General features: G+C 42.5%; 1 protein-coding gene across 1 annotated transcript in view; it reads left to right on the plus strand.

The window, feature by feature from the left end:
- The first annotated feature begins 902 nt into the window (after positions 1–902).
- Positions 903–16545, plus strand: part of RBMS1 (RNA binding motif single stranded interacting protein 1) — a 180557-nt gene continuing 164914 nt past the window's right edge. The window contains exon 1 of the mRNA XM_070939284.1: positions 903–1005. The gene's annotated coding sequence lies outside the window, so the exon portion shown is untranslated. The remainder of the gene's footprint in view (positions 1006–16545) is intronic.

The following is a 16545-nucleotide window of genomic DNA, read 5'->3' on the forward strand; positions in this document are numbered from 1 at the left end:
CATTTGTCCTAGAGTATTAAAAAGATGCCTTAAAACAAGAGGATGGTGGTCTTATCAACACAATTGCGCATGCACAGTAGGTAAAAAACACATTACTTCCTGGTTAAAACCAGGAAGTAACGACACCGGGGTGGGTGGGTGGAGCTTTGTTCTGCCATCGCTACCGGATCGCCAAACTACCCACCACAATCGCTACCAGATCGCCCAATCCAGTCCAAACCGGGAGCATTTCACCCCTGCCTCATCCTTTTCACTTGTGGACAATATTTAGATACATAGAGAAGGGACAGGGCTTTGATCATTCTGCCTCAATGGCTATCTCAACCTTTTTTATCCCGCTATGACATAAAGCACTTTTAGGGACTACCCAGCAGATGAAGCAGTGGAGAATGCTCACTTTTTGACTTCAGGCACCCTTCATTGTCAAGACTATTGCAATAAATCTTTCTTCTAGCACTTCCTAACTGCTATTAAGCATTTCTGAAAAATCAAGGAGGTACAGATAGATAAGTAGTTCTATTGAAAGTAATGCAAATGCTGATGTAGATTTGCTTTTAAAGAGTTACAAATTACATAGCCCTATATATGTACGTGCAGCCTTGGGATTTAAAACCTGAATCTATTTCTCCTATTCTTTCCTCATGAGCTCTAGTAGCCTGTTTCTCATTCTTGGCTGTTGATGGCAGAGTTTACACTCTGTCCCTGAGTTATGTCTCCTATCTTGACAGCTTCTGCACTTAAAACTGTTGAAAGAGGCATGGGTCAGCTTGGTACTGCAACAGAGGGACTGTTGTCAAATTAAGACTGGGAAGATCCAACTTCAAGTCAATATTCATCTGAAGAACTTTCTGCATATGTATTAAAATCAGCCAGAGAGTGGCCCTGCTTATTTAACATTCAGAATTCTGCAGACTTCTGGATACACATAGAATGCCCATTCCATGAGGGAGAAATGTAAAGGCAAACGCCACTTCCCCACCCTTTCCATCTACTGGAGAACAAAAGGTGAGTCCTTTTAAAAACAAATAACAGAAGTCTGTAAGGTTCCAAGGCCAAGAGAGAAAAGGGTTTGTTCCATCTCCCCCATGGCCTCAGTCTAAAGCTTAGATTTTCAGATAAAAAGAAAATCCAGCAAGCTTGAAGCAAAGGAACAGACACTTCAGAAGCAGCTGTCTAAAGAAAAAGGTAACGATAAAGAAATAAAAAGGGAAAATGGTTCAAAATATGTTTAGTTAGGATTATCTTCCTACATACAAAACCTTGCATAGGGTCTCTTAACATTTTTGCTTATGGGGGAGGGCAGCAAAGAGGCAAGCATTACAATAAGGCTTTAATATCTGGCATTGAACATTCATCTGACACCTTCACATCTGAGAGCAGAAGAGCAGCAACATATGTAATGCTCGCTTATGGCTCCTTCCGCACATGGCAGCCAGCATGAGTGTCCTTATTGCAGGCTGAGTGTAAGAAGATGGTTTTATGTCCCCTTTCTGCCTGGGGAAACCTGAGATTGGTTCATTGATTGATTGATTGATTGATTGATTGATTGATTGATTGATCCTGCCTTCATTATTTCTATAAATAATTCAAGCTGGCAAACATATTCAACACACCTTTCTCCTCCTATTTTCCCTAGAGCGGTGATGGCGAACCTATGGCACGTGTGCCACAGATGACACGCTGAGCCACATTGGTGGGCACGTGAAGGGTGCCCTAGCTCAGCTCCAGCACGCATGCGCGTGCTGGCCAGCTGATTTTTGGGCCTTCTGGGCCCACCGGAAATCGGCAAATGGGCTGTTTCCAGCCTTCGTAGGGCCTCCGGGGTGGGGAGGGCAAAAAACAGGCCTACCGGGCCACCGGGCCATCACATGCCAAAAGCAAAGGGAGCATGGGAGTGGTCGCATGTGCATGAGTGGGGGGGCAGGGCACATAGAATTATGGGTGTGGGCACACACACGCGCGACCACCCCGCACTCCCCCAGCTTTTGGCATGCGATGGCAAAAAGGTTAGCCATCACTGCCCTAGAGCAACAATCCTGTGAGGTGAGTTGGGCTGAGAGAGAGAGAGAGGGAGAGAGGGAGATATGGACTGAGAGAGCTCAAGGTCAGTCAGAATATGATTATTGCATGGCTAAGACCTAAAAGAGAGGGCATGTTCTCAGAAGCCAGAAATTGGTAGCTTTTGATCTGGTAGCCTTGATTGGTCAAGGGCGGCACATAATATTGGGAGTGGCGACAGGCTACAAAACAGATATTTCATATTTGGGGCTGGTTTTATAGAGGGTACACATTTGATAAAAATCTTCATTATTCCTTGTCCCATTTGCTGTTAAAAAAATTATCTAATTCCTTTATCAACCACTTTAATTCTATTCTTCTCCTTTAGTATTTAACATTTTTTAATTTTTTTAGTCTCTTTGAAAGGATTGGGAGAACAGGACAAACATATTTCTCATTTAGATACATTGCCTTCTGTCACATCACTTAATGATGAATAATTATTTATTTATTAATAACTAATATATATATATATATTTTTTCTATACACTAGAAGATGTTGAGACAAAAAAAGCCCTAATCAGGCTATTTGAATCATATAACATATTCTTAATAATATTTGTTTCTAATCTTCACCAGATGATTTTTATAGTTGAAATCTGGTTTGTTATGGCATTAACACCACTTCAAAACTTATTGTTAATCTTCATAATAACTGAAGATCTCTGGGTAGATTAAAAATTATTTAAAGCAGTTATAATACAGTTCGAAGCCTATAAACCCCTTGTGTTTTCTCAGTGCGTCTTTTGCCCTTTTTTCTCCACAAAATGTCTAATTTGGAGCACAGTCCATTTAATGGAGAGTTTTAGATCTATCAATCATCTACCTACCTACCTACCTACCTAACCCACCCACCCACCCATCCATCCATCCATTTCACATATTATTGAACTCCAGGAATTCCAGAAAATATACCAAGGGAATATTTTGCAAAATGCTGTTGGGGTCAAGAGGAAACAATTGGCCTAACCAAAAATACAGTCAAGGCAGCAGAGGTGGCATTCATAACATTGTAAAAAGAGCCCAGACGTTCTTTGGGACATAGTAGTAGACTTTCCAAAGTAGTGTGACCATTCAAAGTTACAACAACATTGGAAAAAGTGACTTTATAACCATTTTCCACATTTATGACAGTGAAAGCATCCCCGTGGTCATTTTGATCCAAATCCAGACACTCGGCAAAAACCTCATATTTATGACGGTTATAATGTCCTGGGGTCATATGATAATCTTTTGCGACCTTCTGACAAGCAAAGAGAAGCCAGATTCATTTAACAACTGTGTTATTAACTTAAGAGCTGCATGGATTCCCTTAACAACTGTGGCAAGAAAGGATGTAAAATGGGGCAAAATCTACTAAACTGTCTCACTTAACAACAGAAATGTTGGGCTCAAATGTGGTCATAAATCAAGGACTACCTGCATTAGGCAAAGTGATGCTGAGGGAGGAAACAGTAGCAATATGTTAAAGAATGCACCATTTAGCACAGGGGTCCCTAACCCCCAATCTGTGAACTGACACTGGGCCACGATATACCAGAAACCAGGCTGCGCAAACAAGCAAAACCCCATTTGTGGGATACAGGCAGCATGCAAAACCACGCCCCTTTTGGTCCACGGAAAAACCTCTCTCCATAGAACTGGTCCCTGGTGCCCAAAAGGTTGGGGGCCACTGATTTAGCATAATACAAAGGGAACAGTAGCAGGATATCAACAATACCAAGGTGTGTACCGTCTACCTTGATTTAAGGTGATGATCAAGCAGAAGATTGCTGTCCCCATCCCCCAGGAAATTTCTGATTAGTGCCAGAACTATCAGTTGCCTTGGCAATGAAATTAAGTTGTTTGTTTTGTTTTGTTGTTTTATTAAATTTATATACCACCCTACTCCCGAAGGACTCAGGGCGGTGAACAGGCACAAAATAAAATACATAAATATAAAAGTTAGAAACATAATTAAAACCAAATTAAATAATTTAGCCCAAGACAATTAAAAGATCCCAATTTAAAACAAATTAAAATTCCAATTTAAAAATTTAAAAGAAAGGGGAGAAAATTAGGCCAGGCTGGCTTGCTGGAATAGGAGGGTCTTTAGAGCACGGCGGAAAGTGCGCAGATCCGGGATCCTCCGTATCTCTGGGGGGAGCTTGTTCCAGATAGTGGGTGCCCCCACAGAGAAGGCCCTCCCCCTGGGGGCCGCCAGTCGACACTGCTTGGCTGACGGCACCCGGAGGAGCCCCTCCTAAAGTACCTAAAGGTGGAAGTAGCTGAAGTTGGAAGTAGGTAAAGAAGGGTGACAAGGTTATACCTTGTCTTCTACTAGGAAATTGGGTTCAGTCAGCAAAGAGGGATCTATGATATCTATCAGGCATTGGCCAAAGGAACTACACAGATCTAATGGAATATACTGTATATCTTTAAACTTTTTGGAATTCATGGCATCAGAACAAGATAGGTAAGACAAACCTTCCACATCAAATGTCAAGTGCCATATTCAGTTTTTTTAAAAAAAAAAGCTTGATTATTTTGACCTGCATAAATGTTTTTAAAGAAATATATATTGTATAGAAAAGTTATAATAGTCAATGTTTTGCATGACAAACAAAACCAAGTATAGATAGAGTGAGGGATGTCCTACTGATGCTGCATCATGCAAGAATCACGGATACAAGTTCCCAACCATATTGGTATCCCTCGTGTTGCCTGTTTTAGCAATACTGTGTTATCTTGTTGGTGTACATTGGCAGGAAATTATAAAGCAGCGGTTCTCAACCTGGGGGTCGCGACCCCTTTGGGGGTCGAACGGCCATTTCCCAGGGGTCGCCAAAGCCCTCTCTCGCCCCCCCCCCCACCTTCACTCACCCTCTGCCTCTGCTGGATCGCCCGGTCGCCGTTCGCTTACCCCGCCCACTCCCAATCTATTGCTGCTCCGGAGTCCCAGCTGATGGCTAGAGGGAAAAAAACTTTAAATTCTTGCCGCGGGGCTTCAAAGAGCTAGCTGCAAAGAGGTAAATTCCTGGAGCAAGTTTTTTTCCCCCTAGCTATACTGGAAAGAGAAAGCGAAAGCAGGGTCTTAGCTGCAACGTGGCAAAATGAGGCAGAGAGGTTTCTTTTTCTTTTTCCTCACCAAAAAAGGTAGGTACAAAACTGCAAACAATGGGAAATTTAGGGCAAGAGGAGGTTTCTTTTTTTCAAAAGAAAAAAAGCTCTATTTAACTAGGGAATTGTAATAATTGAGATACTATTAATTGTATATTGTGTTGAAAGCAGAAATGGTTAATGTGAGATGTAAATGCCTTATTCCCTATTGTGTAAATAATGTATATATGGGACATCGGGGGTTAACTTATTCTTTGGTTCCTAATGTATTCATAATTCACCACTCCCATCTTTGACTCCACCCCTTGTGTATATAAGGAGCCACCTTCACCATTTTCCCTGCTTCTATCTGTGAATATTCAGTGAATATAGAATGCCTGTTATAATTAAAGAGAAATATATTTAAGCCTCTAACTCTTATTATCATTATTGAGTCTGATCCTGAAAATATTGCAACAAGCTGGTAGCAGAGGATGGTTAATTGACTCAATAAATACTTAAAAATGTCTAAGAAAGATAGGCCCAACACCAGGGCCTACAGCAAAGAAATAGAAACTGAACAAGAAATAATCAACGAATCCACAAACGCGATTTCGAGAGAATCCGAAGAATACACCACTGAAGAAGAAGAATTAATAAATGAAAATAATGACCAGGAGGAAATCGAAATAGAAAATAACGAACTCAGGTCAGAGATATTAAAACTATTAAAAAGCCAGAAGAATGATGAAAGCCTCATCGCGAATCTCCAAGAAATGCTGAAAAACAGCGGAGCAGCGAGAGAGAGAAACATCGCTAAAGAGAAACCCAAAGACCAAAAAACTGTGAGTGATATGACTACAGAGAAAGTCGTTATGAAAAAGAAAAGATGTGATCCCGCGCGAAATTTTGAATGGCAGCCATCTTGGTTTCAACAAACCTCCAAAGTGAGCGAAGCAAAGCCAATCAAAATGCTCAGTTCAAAATTTCTGGCGCGAAAAACGTTATCAGACAACGAAAGTGAAAAGGAAGATTCAAACTCTTCAGAAGAACCAGAATCAGAAAGCGAAGACGACTTGACGAAATCCCAAGTAAAGTCAGCAATGAAGACGCTTCTTGCTGCATTTGGGCCAAAATTAAAAATTTCCAAAGCGACAACGAAGAAGCTAGAGAACAAGCCGATACCTCAAGACCTGCACGCTCCCATCCTGTCTTCGAGAGCGACGATGCCCGAGCCCAGAGAGCCATGTCGATTCCGCCCTACACCGCAGACCGGATCAAGTACCAACGCACACAAAAGAAAGAGAAGAGCAGTCGCCGCCATCAAGACTCCTAAAACCGAGCCAGAAACCGACTCGTCTGAAGAGGAGCGGAGCGAGCGAGCTGCAATGGAGAGAACCTTCCACGACGACGCCAAAGAAGAAATGAGCAACGCGCATGTGCGAAACTACGTAGACGGTCCGGAAAGACTTGAACTGGCCAGAGAACCGCGCAGACTCGTTGCGAGCATCCCCATGCCGTTTTGCAATTTCCTGCACTTGCGAGACCACGGACTTCCTCAGGTTGTAAGTAATGGACAAAATAATGTGGGAAACTTACCCAGTGACTTCCCAAAACTTAGAGTTGATGGCATTAATTTGCAAGAATGGTATCAACAGCTCCAGGTTGTCTTTATGAAAGAAAATTTACTATTCTTTATCACTAGTCCTCCAAGAAGACCTTGGACTTTAAAAATAGATTGTTTACATCATAGAGCATTTTTCTTAATAATATCTAGCGTGTCTCCTGCAATGTATCATAGCATCAAACCAAACCTAACTGTGTCAGAAATAATTCAATGCATGTTTAATCTGTTTCACAGCGATAGTGTAGCTACCACTACAAGAATGTCTAAGGATTTCTTTTCTTCCAGAGTAAAACCAGGGGTTTCCATAAGTGAGCATTTGATATCTCTAAACAAAATAAGAGCTGAGCTGCATTTGAGGGGGGAAGTGATTTCAGATCAAACAATGAAAAGTGTTATTATCAATTCACTTGATTCATCATGGGATAGTTTTATGTCACACTTAGACACCATCAATCTAGGATATTTATCCATAGAAAGTCTATCTAACAAATTGATAGCAGAAGACAATTCAAGAAAAAATCGTTCCAGCAATCACACAGAACACAAATCTTTTAGGAAGGTAGCTTTCCAAGAAAAATACAATGAAGCTTTTAAATGCCATAATTGTGGGTCCAGGGAACACAATAGAAGAGACTGTCCCAAAATCTCAAAGGAGAGACATAGGTCAGAGTATAGGAGCAAATACAATTATAGACAGTCTTCCACAGATAGACATAAATATAGAAGCCCACCAAATTACAGAGAAAGTAGAGGGGGTAGAGAAAATTCAAAAGAGAGAAAATCTGGTTCACTGAATGGACTAAATAAACAAGACAGCACTAAAACACAACAAAATGAGAACAATAATTGGCTTATTGATTCTGGGGCAACCAACCACACCACTAATAACAAAAATATATTGTCTTCATTTACAGAAGATAAATTTGTAATAAAGGTAGCTAATCAAGAAAAGGTTCAAGTATTAGGCAGAGGAAATGTGACCTTGCCTGGCCTAGGAAAAATAGAGGGGGTATTGTTAATTCCAGAAATACCTCATAACATACTAAGTGCTATAAAACTAAGCAGAGATTCTGACATCAATATAGTTTTCTCAAAGGGGAAAGCAACTTTAGAGAAGGACAAAACAAATGTAGGCACTGTGATGATTAAAGGAGGCCTACCCTATCTAATAACAAAAGAAAGATGGTTACATAACATTGATTCAAATATGGAAGATTGTAGTGAGGCAGATGATGAAAATGTTAGTAACAGTGACAATGATGAATGTAAAATATCTCATGATCACGCAAATACACACAATGAGAAGAAACCAAGAATAGGTAAGCCAATTCATGATGAGTGTGCTCACATCTTGCATAGGAAGTTAGGACATGCAAGTTTTCCTGTAGTACAAAAAATGACTGAACACGCAGAAGGTGTCAAAATAAAAAATTGTGAAAATTATTTGGAATGCTCAGTATGTAAATCCACTAAACTAAAAACTAGTCCCAGACCAAAAAAATCCAACAGATCAACTAACAAAATTTTTGACTTAGTACATATGGACTTAGTTGGTCCATTAACTCCATCAATCACTTATAGAAAACGTTACTTCCTAACAATAGTAGACGATTACAGTCGCTATGGTTTTGTTTACACATTGAAACACAAGGATGAAACCTTTCAGAAATTTAAGGAATTCTACAAACGCATAGAAACACAACATAATGTCAGAATAAAACAAATTATGACAGATAGGGGATGTGAATTCATGTCTAAAGAATTCTCCCAATGGTTAAAGGATAGAGGAATGCTACATTTCACATCTAGTCCATTTTCTGCGTTCCAAAACGGGATTGCAGAGAGAAAGAATTCCACACTACAAACCATGATTAGGTGCACATTAGAGGATGCTGGTTTAGGCAAACAATTTTGGTCAGAAGCCTTACATTATTCAAATTACACTCAAAACAGAACCTGGTCCAGTATTGTGAATAAAACACCATATGAAGTGATGTATAATAGGAAACCTAAATTAGCACACATGCACATATTTGGAGTCACTGCAGACGTACACATACCTAAGCAGTTGAGGAGAAAGGGAGAAAACGTATCCAGAAGATTAAGATTTATGGGATATGAAACTGGCACCAAAGGGTACAGATTCATTGATAATAATAACAAATTTATAGTTTCCAGAACAGCTGTGTTCCATGAACAGGCCAATTGGTCTAAATTACATCTTAATGAAATATTTCCAAATAAATGCAAAGATACAAAATCTTGTGAGGAAGGGACAATAGAAAATCAAAATATCAACAAAAATAAAAACAAAACCAAAACTTGGACAAATAGTCAGCACAAAATAAAGACAGACACATTAACCAAAAAAGAAGCAAGATATTTGCATGATTACCATAGCAAACCTGAAAGAGCTATTAGAAACAATAGAAATCAAATACCAAATAAATACAGAGATTACATAATGCATATGGATGGTGAACAAATGACACCTAATACATATGAGGAAGTATTAAAACTCCCTCGTGAAGAAAAGGAAAAGTGGGAACTAGCTATGAAAAAAGAGATGGAAAGTTTGCAAGGATTAAATGTGTTTACACCTGCGATAGCACCTAAAGATAAAACAATTATAGGTACCAGGTGGATTTATAAAATTAAGAATCTAGAAGGAGGCAATACTCTATACAAAGCTAGATTGGTTGCACAAGGTTATGCACAAAAATATCCGGAGGACTATACTGACACGTACTCCCCCACAGTAAGAACAGAGAGTGTTAAAACAGCTCTAGTAGTGGCATCTGCACTCAACCTTGATGTATTTCAATATGACATACAGACTGCGTATTTACACGCAAAGCTAGATAAGGAAATATATGTAAGAGCACCACACAGTCAATACACTAATAAGAATGAAATTTGGCTATTGAACAAGAGTCTATACGGATTAAAGCAATCTGGCAAAAGATGGTACGATTGCTTGGTAAAAGTGCTTAAGACCATGGATTTCAACGCTACCACTGCTGATAACTGTTTCTTTGTAAAAAAGAGTGATGATCACATTGAATTTGTATTAATTTATGTAGATAATAATAATAATAATAATAATAATAATAATAATAATAATAATAATTTTATTTCTATACCGCCCTTCTCCCGAAGGACTCAGGGCGGTGTACAGCCTATTTAAAAACACAAACAAAACAATGATATAAAATTTAAAATAATTAAATAAATGGCTCAAATTTAAAACCCCAATAAATTTAAATACCCCAATTTAAAACTATTGTATTGATAGTCCGGCCTGGCGGAACAACAGGGTCTTCAATGCGCAGCGAAACACCCGGAGGTCAGGTATCTTACGAATTTCCGGGGGCAGTTCATTCCACAGGGCTGGGGCTCCCACAGAGAAGGCCCTCCCCCTGGGCGTCGCCAGCCGACATAACTTGGCTGACGGCACCCTGAGGAGACCCTCTCTGTGGGAACGAACTGGTCGGTGGGAGGCTATTGGTGGCAGAAGACGGTCTCGGAGGTACCCGGGTCCTATGCCATGGAGCGCTTTAAAGGTGGTAACCAACACCTTGAATCGCACCCGGAAGACCACCGGGAGCCAGTGCAGCTCGCGCAGGAGGGGTGTCACATGGGCATAACGGGTTGCGCCCATAACCACCCGCGCGGCCGCATTCTGGACCAGCTGGAGCTTCCGAGTGCTCTTCAAGGGGAGCCCCATGTAGAGAGCATTACAATAGTCCAACCGGGAAGTAACAAGGGCATGAGTGACCGTGCGCAGGGCGTCCCGATCCAGAAAGGGCTGCAACTGGCGAATCAGGCGAACCTGATAAAAGGCCCCCCTGGCCACGGCCGTCATATGCTCTTCTAAAGACAGCCGTGCATCCAGGAGGACACCCAGATTGCGAGCCCTCTCCGTGGGGGGCAAAGATTCACCCCCAATAGTCAGCGATGGCACCTGCTGACTATATCGGGGCGCCGGGAGCCACAGCCACTCGGTCTTGGAGGGGTTGAGTCTGAGCCTGTTCCTCCCCATCCAGGCCCGCACGGCCTCCAGGCAGCGGGACATCACATCAAGGGCATCGTTGGGGTGGTCTGGGGTGGAGATGTACAGCTGGGTATCGTCAGCGTACAGATGACACTTCACTCCAAAACCACGGATGATCTCACCCAGCGGCTTCACATAAATGTTGAACAGGAGGGGCGAGAGGACCGACCCTTGCGGCACTCCCCATGCGAGACGCCTCGAGGTCGACCTCTGCCCCCCTGCCAACACGAACTGCGAGCGGTCGGAGAGGAAGGAGGAGAACCACCGCAAAACGGTGCCCCCTATTCCTAACCCCCTCAACCGCTGCAGCATGATACCATGGTCGATGGTATCAAAAGCCGCTGAGAGATCTAATAGGACTAGGACAGAGGAACAACCCCTGTCCCGAGCCCTCCAGAGATCATCCACCAACGCGACCAATGCCGTTTCTGTGCTGTACCCCTGCCTGAAGCCCGACTGGTACGGGTCTAGATAGATAGCTTCATCCAGGTGCCGGGGAAGTTGTCGTGCCACCACGCTCTCAACAACCTTCGCCACAAAACGAAGGTTGGAGACTGGACGATAGTTGGCTAATTCAGCCGGGTCCAGGGAAGGCTTCTTGAGGAGGGGCCTCACTACCGCCTCTTTCAAGGCAGCAGGAAAGGCACCCTCACCCAAAGAAGCACCTATAATCCCCTGGAGCCAGCCTCGTGTAACCTCCCGGGAGGCCAGTACCAACCAGGAGGGACACGGGTCCAATAAACACGTGGCGGCACTAATCTTACCCAGAACCCTGTCCACATCCTCGGGAGTCACAGGATCAAACTCCTCCCAGATAACATTCTCAAGGCCTGCCCCGGTCTCCTCCCGTGGACTCATCCAATCGGAGTCCAAGCCATCCCGAATCCGAGCGACTTTATCGTGCAGGAATTGCACAAAATCCTCAGCACGACCCTGCAAGGGATCTTCCCGCACTCCCCCCCGAAGAAGGGAGTGGGTCACCCTAAACAGGGCGGCTGGGCGGTTCTCTGCAGATGCGATAAGAGCGGAAAAATGGTTGGATTTTGCCGCTTTTATCGCCACTAGGTAGGTCTTGATATAGGACCTCACCTGTGTCCGGTCGGAATCGGATTGACTAGTCCTCCAAATGCTCTCTAGGCGTCTTTTCCGACGCTTCATCTCTCTCAGCTCCTCAGAGAACCAAGGAGCTAATTGAGATCGGCATCGGGTCAGAGGCCGCAAAGGCACGACGCGATCCAAAGCTCCGGCGGCCGCCCTTTCCCAGGCGGCCACCAGCTCTTCAGTCGAGTCGTGTGTTAGAGTCTCAGGAAACGGCCCAAGCTCCGTCAGGAACCTTTCGGGATCCATCAGGCGCCTGGGACGGAACCATCTGGTCGGTTCCGTCTCCCTGCGGTGGGGGCAGGCGGTAGGAAAGTCTAGTTGAAGGAGTGAATGATCTGTCCATGACAAGGGTTTAATATCTAGTTCCCCTCTACCAAGATCATTCAACCACTGACCAGAGATAAAAATCAGGTCCAGAGTGTGTCCCCCTATGTGAGTGGGGCCTTGAACTAACTGGGTCAGGTCCAAGGCCGTCATGGAAGCCATGAACTCCCGAGCCACCTCTGACGCCTCACCTGCGGATGGGAGGTTGAAATCCCCCATGACAATAAGTCTGGGGGTATCGACCGCCACCCCGGCAATGACATCGAGTAGCTCGGGCAGGGTCGCTGCCACGTGGCAGGGAGCCAGGTACGTAGTCAGCAAACCCATCTGCACCGCACGGCCCCACTTCACACAAAGGGACTCACATCCGGCTATCTGAGGAACAGTGGTCTCCCTCGGACAAAGACTCTCCCTAATGATCACCGCCACTCCCCCACCCCTCCCCTGGGCCCTTGGCTGATGAAATGCACGGAAACCTGGCGGGCACATCTCTACGAGGGGGACCCCCCCCTCTTGGCCCAACCAGGTCTCCGTAATACCTGCCAGGTCTGCACCCCCCTCCGAAATAAGATCACAGATGAGGGGGGCCTTATTAACCACCGACCTGGCATTACATAACATCAGCCGCGGACCCTGGGCCTGAGGCTCTACACAACCCAGGACACGAGTCACGTATTGGGGGCCGGAGTGCGCAATCGCTCGGAGACAGCGCGTGCGCACCCCCGACACTTGATATGACCCCCTGCGCCCGTCGTACCTGCCCCTCCCACTCATGATTTCAATTACACAGCCCTTTCTATCGTCCCCCTGCCCCCCAGTTAAATTTCCTGTCACGACCCCTCTGCTGCAGCTAATCAACCCCTCATCCCGCACAGTCGCTATCTGGACCCCCCCAGGTCCACTTTTACAACTCCCACCCATCCTCCCGGGTCCCCTTAAAATTTTCCTTAAAAATTTAGCTAAAAAACCCCTCAGCCCCCTCTTTGCTGCATGATATTTTATATATAGGAAAACACAAGGAGAGAAGAGAAACCTTTGTAAACAAGCTAAACGAACATTTCTCGTTGAAATCTCTAGGTAAAGTAAACAAATACCTTGGTGTACAAATTAACAAAACCAGAAGGGGATTCAAACTTACTCAGAAAGATAAAATCATTGAACTTCTGAACAAATGCAATTTAAACAATGCCAAACCCTGTGACACTCCTATGCAAACTGATTTCCTTAGAAACACTGATGAATCTTCCCCTGAATTCAAGGATAATACATTTTATAGATCAGTCATAGGTTCACTTCTTTATATATCTAATTGGACCAGACCAGATATTGCATTACCACTCAACTTATTGTCAAGATATTTTATTTACGAGACCACCTTCTGCCTCCGATAACCTCCCACCGGCCAACACGCTCCCACAGAGAGGGTCTCCTCAGGGTGCCGTCTGTCAGGCAATGTCGGCTGGCGACCCCCCGGGGAAGAGCCTTCTCTGTGGGGGCACCCGCCCTCTGGAATGAGCTGCCCCCAGGGATACGACTAATCCCGGATCTCCGGACCTTCCGCCGGGCCCTGAAGACGTTTTTATTTCAGCAAGCCGGGCTGGGTTAAAAATTTTTAATTGGTGAATTTTATGGGTAACGGGGTTTTAAATTGGAGAAGCCTAAGATAATTTAATTCTGTTTTAATGTATTTTAATATTTGTATTGTGTGTTTTTAATTTTGGCTGTTCACCGCCCCGAGTCCTTCGGGAGAGGGGGCGGTATAAAAATTTAATAATAATAAATAATATGTTAGCAAACCTACATTGTATCATTGGGAAGCGGTCAAAAGAATTCTAAGATATCTGAAAAGTACATTAGACTTTTGCTTAGTATTAGAACCTAGTAATAATAAAGAACCAAAACTTACATGTTACGCTGATGCGGATTGGGCTGGAGATACATCATGCAGAAAAAGCACTTCTGGTTATATTTTTCTATTAAATGACTGTCCAGTTTACTGGTACACTGGTAAACAAGAACTGGTAGCCACTTCGACCACAGAAGCGGAATATGTTTGTTTGTCCAAAGCTGCAAATAACCTTGTATGGTTTAATGACTTGATTTCAGATGTTTGGAAAAAACCTGCTTTGCCTTTTGTTATGCATGAAGATAATAAAGCAGCCATTGAAATATCCAGATCCGATGCCATTGGACAAAGGTCCAGGCATATAGATATAAAATTTAAGCATGTGAGACAATTGTCTCAAGATGGATTTATCAAAGCAGTGCATTGTGATACCTCTGAACAATTAGCTGACATATTGACGAAGCCTTTACCTTCAAAACAGCACAAATATTTAACATCTAAATTATATGTCTTATATTGTCCTGAATCTGAATGTAATTGGTGTTGTATAGCGAACCGGCATTTAGAGGGGGATTTGTGAGATGTAAATGCCTTATTCCCTATTGTGTAAATAATGTATATATGGGACATCGGGGGTTAACTTATTCTTTGGTTCCTAATGTATTCATAATTCACCACTCCCATCTTTGACTCCACCCCTTGTGTATATAAGGAGCCACCTTCACCATTTTCCCTGCTTCTATCTGTGAATATTCAGTGAATATAGAATGCCTGTTATAATTAAAGAGAAATATATTTAAGCCTCTAACTCTTATTATCATTATTGAGTCTGATCCTGAAAATATTGCAACAGTTAAATTGTGGTTTGGAGGAATATATGGGGGAAATTATTTGGTTTATTATTATTGGTAAATATAATTAATTGATTTGTAAGAAATTGGATTGCATGGAAATAATTGGAATATTCATGTTCATATTGATAAATATACAAAAAAGATAGTTATATAACTAATTGATTTATATTAAAATGTTGAATTTGTATTAAACAACTGTATTACATAATTAACCAATGTGAGGATGGATATAAAAATAGATGACAATGGGAAGGGGTATAATATAGAATAGAAGGGAAAAATTGAATTTGATTAAGATTAGAGATGAGGATGAAGGGTAATATTGGTTTTTTTAAAAAATAGTTGAGGAATAAATATGGTAAAAAGGAAATATAGAAATTGTAAATTTAATTGAAATGACTAAATACTGTGTTGGAAGAAATATCCTTCTGGGTTCTGCTCCAAGTGGGGAAAAAGACACTGGAAACATGGAGACTGTTTGGAAAGATGTTTTAATAGTGGACAGGATCACATGGCTTGATGGGGCCCATTGTGTTAGTTTCTGTTGCTATTGTGTTGCAAATGTCCTTTGACAAAGGATTGACTTTCTGCCTCTGGCCCATTAACAAAGGGTGGGGGGCAGGAAGGTGGGAGCTGCTTTGTCTGTAAAATATGCTTCTCCATTTCTCATCCAGGGAAATATAATATTCTGCCTTTTTAATATTTCCCAAAATATTTCATTCTTCTAGGAAAGGGGTGGCTGCTAACCTCCTACAACTGTTTAAATTTGTGGACCGGCCAAATACTCTGTTCAAAGAAAATATGTTGTTTGTTTGTATGTGTGTTTCTAATTATTGCTATTTATTCCTATTTGTTCTCTTTTATTCTTTAAAGTTTAACAATTCATTCTTTATCTTAATATCTTTATATTTGTTTGGGGTTGGCTTTCTTCCCTTTCATCTTTTTTATTGTACAGCAATCTTTCTCCTCAAACCTACCACCTTTGTCTTTTCTTTCTTACTTACTTTCTCTTCCCCCCCTCTTCTTCTTCTCCCTACTTCCTCTTTCTCCTTCTCCTCCTCTCTTCCTCCCTCTCTTACCTTCACTCCTATTCTAATTTCCCTTCCCTTCCTTCATCCCTCTCTATTGCTGTATCCTTTTATGCATATGGACTACTCAGAGGGCTGAAAAAGTTATTTTTGACTGGTCCTCGCACTTTTGACCAGTCCTCAAACTTACGACTGTCCTCACATTTTACGTTTTTGCCCTATCTTGTCACCATGGTGAAGAGAAGCAGTTGTGAAATGAATGACATGGTTGTTAAGAATGCTACAATGGGCATAAATGATGACCAGTCATAACTGCGAAGACCGGTCAAAAGTGCGAGGACCTGTCAGAAATCACATTTTTCAGCCCTCTGGGTAGTCCTTTTGTGCACAGGGACTACTCAGAGGGCTGAAAAAGTTATTTTTGACTGGTCCTCGCACTTTTGACCAGTCCTCGAATTTACGACTGTCCTCACATTTTACGTTTTTTGCCCTATCTTATACCATGTTGAAGAGAAGCAGTTGTGAAATGAGTGACATGGTTGTTAAGAATGCTGCACAGGCATAAATGTGAGGAT

The sequence above is a fragment of the Pituophis catenifer genome, unplaced genomic scaffold (genome assembly GCF_029215685.1).
Source record: "Pituophis catenifer annectens isolate HBS135680 unplaced genomic scaffold, rPitCat1.0.hap2 SCAF_1, whole genome shotgun sequence".
NCBI classification, from domain to species: Eukaryota; Metazoa; Chordata; class Lepidosauria; order Squamata; family Colubridae; genus Pituophis; species Pituophis catenifer.